The sequence below is a fragment of the Rutilus rutilus genome (genome assembly GCF_951802725.1).
Source record: "Rutilus rutilus genome assembly, chromosome: 3".
Lineage (NCBI taxonomy): Eukaryota > Metazoa > Chordata > Actinopteri > Cypriniformes > Leuciscidae > Rutilus > Rutilus rutilus.
The window spans coordinates 26561867-26570174 of NC_140211.1; the positions used below are offsets into that span (position 1 = coordinate 26561867).

At 37.3% G+C, this 8308-nt stretch overlaps 1 long non-coding RNA gene across 1 annotated transcript; it reads right to left on the minus strand.

The window, feature by feature from the left end:
• Positions 1–632: 632 nt before the first annotated feature.
• LOC311287363 lies at positions 633–7655 on the minus strand. Its single transcript, XR_014626729.1, has 3 exons — positions 7507–7655; positions 6140–6325; positions 633–2494 (listed from the first exon to the last, which is right to left on the minus strand). It is a non-coding gene; the product is annotated as an uncharacterized lncRNA (long non-coding RNA).
• Between the last annotated feature and the right edge of the window lie 653 nt (positions 7656–8308).

Genomic DNA, 8308 nt, shown 5'->3' on the forward strand with positions numbered 1-8308 from the left:
GCTAGCACTGGGTTTGTCACCTTGGAGAAAATATCTTTGTAATTCTTTTAAGTAAAAATATTAAGACCAAATAAAAAAATAAAAACAGCTAGAAAATCAAATAATGTGGATCCACCAAAAGAAATTAATATATGATAAAAGACTGAGCAAAATACAAAATGGGAAATGGTCACAATGCTTGCGTGATTGACTATGATTAGTGAGGTCGTCTAGTTTAATATATATATATTTTTAAAGATTTTATATTTTAGCAATGGTGCTGTAATCAGAGTTTTGAATGCATTCCCTTTAGCACCTCAGTTACACTACCATTCTACCAAGTATGGGGTCTGTATGATCTTTTTTATATATATATATATATATATATATATATATATACATATATATATATATATATATATATATATATATATATATTATTTAGTAAGGAAACATTGAATTGTCAATATTGGCAGTAAAAACATTTATAATGTTATAAAATATTTATATTTCAAATAAATGCTGTTCTAGAACTTTGTTTTCATCAAAGAATCCTGAAGCAAAATGTATCAGTTTCCACAAAAACATTAAGCAGCACAACTGTTTTCATTATTGATAATAATAAGAAAAGTTTCTTGAGCAGCAAATCAGTATTAGAATGATTTCTAAAGGATCATGTGAGTAATGCGTTCAAGTCATGTAGTAATTACCACAATTCCGTGATTTCAAATTGTAAAAAGCGTTCACGTCCTCGTAGAGGTCGTAATTACAGCATGTAAGATAGGAATTGTCTGAGAGCTCCTACTTTGTACCATGTGACCACTGTACCACCTGACTACTGCAGATTAATTTAGCTGTTGATAGTGGTTCCATAGAAACGCAGAATTCCCAGTCAGGACGTGCTCCGAATAGAATGTCACGTGTTGTCATCTTGAATGCAGCATAATGGCTGCTGAAAATACATCTTTGACATCACAGCAATAAATTACATTTTAAAATGTAAAAAATATTTAAATTTAATTAGGATCAATTTTGATCAAATAAATGTAGCCCTGCTGACATTGAAACATAAAAAAGATATCGCCCCGACCCCTACATTCTGAACGGTGCAGGAGATCATTTTGGCCATTGAATTACTGTTTTAGCACTGTGCACGTCAAGTTAAAAACATGTTTTAAAAACGCATCCCAAGACCTCATGCATTCTGGTCCATTATGTTAGATGTTTCTTATATAAATGGCCCCCAGAGAAACGCATCTGATGGGTGTGAAGACAACCTGAAACAGCTTAATTACACAGGGATTTTGGTCTGATTAGGTAACTAGTCGATTTCAATGTTTTTTTTGCACATCCCTAAAAAGATATCACAACAATACCGGATTTCTTTTGAAGGTGTCTGTGTGTGTGGTCATCTTTGACTAATGATCTGTTAGTCACACACTCACAGACGCACTTCCTGAGATATTTGAAAATGTATCATGTAAAAGTGTGTAAGATATAACATTGAGATCTGTGAAGATTTTCTAGTAGATGTATCTCAGAAGAAGTGTCTCTAAAGTCTGGGTTTAGAATGAGCACTACACTCTTAAAAATAAAGGTTCCAAAAGGGGGGTTCACAGCAATGGCAGAAGGAGAACCACATTGGGTTCCCCAACGATCCCAGAGAAAAGTTCTAAGAATAGCCTCTTTTTCTTAGTGTGAAGAACATTTTAATATTTAAAAAAATAAAATAAAAATTCACTATAAAATAACTTTTGTGCAATGGAAAGGTTCCATGGATGTTAAAGGTTCTTAATGGAAGCATAAATGCCAATAAAGCACCTTTATTGTTAAAGCTGTATGGCAATTGTTATGATAATATACAGTGATTTTACTACCTGCCTTTTAAATGCTGCACAGAGTCAGCCTAAATGCATTTACATGGGAATCAGAACTGCAGAAAACAACTTATCATGCATTTTGCATTTGTTGAATGCTGAACTTACTAGAATCGTGTAATCACTTCCCTCTCGCTTATGTCATGATATAATGATTAAAATGTTAAAACTCCAGAGCTATAACCATCCTTCGTTTTCTGTAAATGACAAATCCTGAAAAATGGACAGATAATATTTCAGCAATGAAAATGATAAATAAAGAAAGCAGTATTTAAGAGGAGACTACATTTCCCAAAATAACATCACTGTCTCTCCATCAACGATAATAGGGGCTACTATTTGTGGGCGGGACCCTGTCTCATGCTCAGCAGGGGGCATCCGGGATTTGCGGTACACCACTAAGTAGAAGTTGTCAAATCAAATGATCACACTTTTAGCTATCATCTATTTAGCTGAGTTTCTATACTGTAGTTCTCTATCTTAGTGACAGCTGCTTGGCTACTATATAGACGTGCCCTTTAGTGGCCCTCTTGAAAAACAAGATCTCTGACGGCATAATAAGATCCTTCCTTGCCATGTTGCTTGTAAATACAGTCTGCCTCTCAACGGAGTGTCCCAGACAGCGGAAAATAGGAGATCTGAAACAGGAACAGAGTTACACAAGATACACGCACACATCCATCTTGTAGCTCAAATAAAAAGATCCCAATTACCAGACACACTTTGAAGAGCACAGGCTATTCAGCAGAAAAACAAATAAGACATACAGAATCATGGCAGTCATTTATGCAGTATGCCTTCATGCTCAGCCAATCTTGCGTTTGCAGAGCATATTAAAGGTTGTATCAGTGATTTCAGGCCCCCCAAAAAATGATCACATTGATCTAATCTTTCCTAACGATCCGCTAGCTGCCCGCCCCATAAGCATGGCGTCAAAAAACAGCGTCTCTGTAGGCAGCCTAGGCTCTGAGATCTGCACACAAAAACAATTGGTTTCACCAACCACTCAAAACCAAAACAAATAGTGTTCCAACCAATCACCGACAGGGGAAGGGTGTTGTGAGGTTTTGAGACAGCTTCTTCTTCAGCTCCGACTTCGCGTGCAGCCGTGCACGAGCACAAAACCTCACAACACCCTCCCCCTGTCTGTGATTGGTCTAGGCCTAGGCTGCCTACAGAGACGCGTTTTTTTGACGCCATGCTTATGGGGCGGGCAGCAAGCGGATCGTTAGGAAAGATTAGATGAATGTGATCTTTTTTTGGGGGGGCCTGAAATCACTGATACAACCTTTAATTCAGTAATTCAGTTCAATTTTAACAGGCTACAGCATTTGCTGTGCGTCATGCTGAACTCAATAGAATATTCAATATAAATGCAATAAAATATTTATAATATAAGCTTTATGAAGCTAAATAAAATAATGTTAATATAATGTTAACAGTGGAATAATGCTAACTATTAACCACATTTTTGGCAAAATTATGTGAGACTTACAATACCTTTCAAAAGTTTGGGGTCAGTAAGATTTTTTTTTTTCTTTGAAAGAAATTAACACTTTTATTCAGCACTGATGCATTCGATTGCATTAACAGTGACAATAAGGACATTATAACTTTACAAAACATTACTATTTCAAATAAATGCTGTTCTTTATATTAATTAGACAATCCTGAAAACACAACAGTTGTCAACATGTATAGTAATAAGTAATGTTTCTTGAGCAGCAAATCAGCATATTAGAATGATTTCTGAAGGACCATGTGGCACTGAAGACTGGAGTAATGATGCTGAAATAGTTTTTCCATCACAGGAATGAATTATATTTTAAAATATATTAAAACAGAAAACAGTTACTGTTTTTATTTATTTATAAAAATAAATAATGTGCAGCCTTGGTGAGAAAAAGTGACTTCTGTCAAAAACATTTGTAAAAAATCTTACTGACCCCAAACTACAAAACAGTAGTTTTAGCAGTTCAGCTACAGAACACTTTTCAGGTAAATGAATTACTATTAATAGTTAAATGTGGTTTCCCTCATTTGAATTAGATTTCACAATGATCAAATTTGTAATAATTCTCTATGGTCACCACCTGATGACCATTTTATAATTTGCAGTGATTATTAAAATCTTGATCACTTGATTTTCTGTACGAAGCCACACTTCAGTTACGCAGTAAAAAATATAGGAGAATATTTCTGAAAAGAAAATGTACACCTGCTATTGTGCTTAGGATGAATATGCTGGAATTATAACAATGCTTGATCAAACATGCCATATAGCTCAATACATTTGGGGGGAGGGGGCAGGAGTGAGCTCTTTTCTTTAATTAAAACTGAGATGTGTCTATAAAAACTGTGCCTGTCTGTGGCATCAACAGTGTCATATATACCAGGCTTTCGGCCACAGATGCCTGAAGCAGTAAACAAATGAAGACATTCTTTAGCTTTTGCTCTGAAATGACACACAATGATACAACAACAAAAAACTGCAAATTGAATGGCCTGAGTATCCTGCATCCAGAGGATGACCCCACATTCCCAACATCACAGACCTCCACCGTCTCTCACAGAAGTGAGATCCTAAATCATAAACCTGTGGGCGTTATCAAATGAGATCATCTCTCATATCTGCTGGTCTGTGGAGAGCAACAATAAATCATCCGTAACAGAAAAGCTCAGTACTGAGGCAAAAACATCTTTTATATACAGATCTGTGAGAACAAATGTGTGCACACACGCACATCACAAACACAGGTGTGCTTTAACACGTGCCTGCTTTCAGACCCGTAATTACACAAACTATATGTTAGCATGCCTGTGCTCTCCATATCGCCTTCTCATCTCTCTCCACCTTTTCTTACTACACAAATATAAATCAATAAATATATGGCAGTTGTTTTAAGTTCTTGAACCCTTTGGCTTTGGTCAGAAAGCATGTGTTTCTTTGTTTCTTTATTTATTAAAGTTCTCAAAAGATTTGGCTCAACAATTCTAATTAGCAACAATTACAGTGATATAATCCAAATTTTTTCCCAAACGTTTGCTAGCAATTTCCTTTCTCTCCAAAACAGGGCCTCTCGTATATCGGATATGCAAAGGTCTTGTATTACAGACACTCTTGATTAAAGGTTATAGGGTTACAGAGATGCAGAATGGGGCGCTATGACACAAAGCGTGCTAGTGATGTCAACTCTGGTTCAACCTGAGTGTCCCATCATCCTCCGGGATGCTTTTTGGCAGGAAGTTGTACACGCGCAAGCAGTGTAAGTTCAAGCAGAGTTTATATGAGAGAATAAAACTCCCAGCATGCACGTCTCACATCCCACCTTTCTCTACACGCTGGCGAACGTCATTCACAAATACACAGGGAAACGTCATTTTATATGAGTTATCAGAGGCTAAATCACTGGCAATAACACAATAATAGCATCTAATATGTATTAAAACTCTACAATCTAATCCTAGCAATGAACAAACCGCATGAACACACACACACACACACACACACACACACACACACACACACACACACACACACACACACACACACACACACACACACACACACACACACACACACACACACACACACACACACACACACACACACACACACACACACTTCATCCAGGCCACAGTGATCCTGTCCTTATGTGCACCACAAGACTGTTACAGACTCCCGCAACACAGAATTTCATGCATTAATCTTTTCTCTGAGGTGTGAGTGTCAGTTTTGTGTGTGTCAGATCTGAAAAGGCCAGGCGTACTAAGCATGCTAAGAAAACACCAAGAAAGTGGTCACAGTCAAGAACTATATTTCAATATTTCAAAGTCCAAGTTGTTAGTCAGCAGTGCAAAGAGCAGTGAACTGGTTTTAACCAGGGTTTAACTCTGAAATTATAATTTTGTGAAATGTATTTTTTACGTATTATGTGAAATATGACAGAATATTGAATGAGGAAAAAAAAATAGAGGGTGGGCTTGACTCAAGTCATCAGAGAAAGAATGCCATTTCAAATTTTGAGTAGAGAATTTGAAATGTTCTGGTCATTTCAATTTCTGTTGCCCAAAACAATAATTTGTTATTGTTGGATGTTAACTTTGCAATTTTTGCTGTCTAAATAATCAAATTAAAATTTAGATTATTCAAATCTAAATAATACAAGGTTAAATGTTTAAAATGTTGTGGTAGATGCCTTTGGTAGAAATAAAGCCCCACTATTAAGTTATGTTGTCATATATTTTTCTAAAACAATAGCAATGAAATTTAAGTTGTTTACCTAAGGTATGTAGGGTCGTGGGGATTCTGGAGCCTATCAGTGTCTTGGCCAAAGGCAGGGAAACACTGGATGGATGGCCGGTCCATTGGAGCAACCGGAGGAAACCCACTGCAACATGGGGAGAATATGCAAAGTTCACACAGAAAAGCCTCCTGGCTCAGTTGAAACTCAAACCTGGGAACTTTCCTTAAAAAATAAACAGAGTCTGATAAATACTTAATGAAGTAAACAGTAAGTATTTCTGCCTGGCGGTCTCCCCTTTATCTTTACTCTTATCACATCAGGCACAAGAATGAAGAAACACTTTACTGTTGCATTTACTTATAATCCTATAGTGATTAGTAACTTCTTAATGACTTTTAGCAATTATTTAGTGAACATCTTAACACAACTTGAAATTTTGCCAGATAAGGTATCAACTAACTTAAGATCCTGATGCTGGCTTTTTCTCCTCTGTTCTATAGACAAGCTGTATAGCCAAAACTCGCATGGCAATTGAGAGCTTTACAACACAACACCGCTCTGTTCAATTCCACATGCGTGGTATAATTATTCGATTGAGAGGTTTTAACGAAGAGCGAGTTAAATCACTAGCACGAAGAGGCTCCGTCTTGTCGGGAGGTCACTGGGTTTTTTAACGTGGCAGGCTTGGCATAAATGGCCATCAATACAGGCACCAGGTCTATTCAACAGGATCTATCTTTAGCTTTACCACACGTCTAATTGGACAGAATAATATCTAAATGGCACCAAAGTGACCGCTGATTGGTCAGTGCTGGTTGTGGAGGCAGTGAGCACTGTAAATAGGGCTGAATAGAGAGGAAGGGAGGGAAAATGGGAGATTGTGTTAGTCAGACCGGCACCAGAGGGCCACAGAGAATGAGCACAGACACACAATGTTTATACTGTAAATTACACATGGGCAAAAGAGAGAGAGAGCGAGAGTGAGAAAGAAAGCGGGAGAGAGAGTGTTGCGGATGCTCTCAGGGGAAAGTGGTCCCCCGTGCTGTGTTATTATTTAGCCATTGCGGTTTTTCTTCCTGCTGAATGTTTCTCTTCTAGCGGTCCATAAAATCACAGAACCCCAAAAGCTCTTCTTTGTGTCTACGGGGGTGATTATATTCATAAACCTTAAAACCAAAAAACCCCAAACTCTTTTCACTCTCTCTCTCTGATGCCTTTTCCAGTTATAGCACGTCTCTCTAACACCGTTACTGCCTATAGTCCTTCATCACTAACATTGAGTCAACATCGTCAAAAGCATCATCATGTACGCGCACAAGCGAAAATCTGATTCTCAGAGAACACACCAGGCCTGTAACTTTGTGAAAATACACACACATACATCATTATACAAACTGACAGACCTTGACACGGTAGTCACATCCAAGCAAAATACTAATTTCCAGAAGAACTCGAAGTTTCTTTGAGAAATGAAACAATAATTAGGGTATGCAGATCTGCACTATATATAAGCCCGAGTCCTGTAATATCTGCAGCTAAATCCAGTGCTATAGAGTCTTTCAACAAGCAAAAGTAAAAGACAAAGAAAGAGCGAGCTAAAGAGAGAAAGAGAACAGTGTTGTAACTGAGGCAGTTTGTGGACTGATGATGACAGGTTGTGGCTTAAGCATTACAGGAATTCATGTTTTTTGTCTCTGGGACAGTAGGTTGTCTGAATGTGTGTATATGTATGCATGGTCATGCCCAAACACGCATACATGTATTTGTTTGCATGCATGTATCTGTGTGACACTAAATAACAGGCTGAGGACTGTTACCACACTGCCAGACAGTCCTCCTTTAAACAGTGATATAATCCGTTGAACGGAGGCTGCATCAACATCTACCAAAGGAGACAATGTAAGACTATAAGGAAGTGGCAAAAAAAAAGACAATTGTATGCATTTAATGAAGGGGTTCTCAACTCTGGCCCTTTGATTAGGGTTGGAGCAAAACTCTGCTGGAAAGTGGACCTTAGGGCCAGAGTTGAGAACCCCAGGTTTAATGTTTTATCACGTAAGCAAAATTTGAGGACTAAAACTAAATTTAGTATAAAATAAGTTAAAGGACTACACTTATGCAAATGAACAGAACAGAAAATGGATCATAATTTAAAATATCAATTTCATTATTGTAATATAACATTTATTGTACTGTCCTTTATTA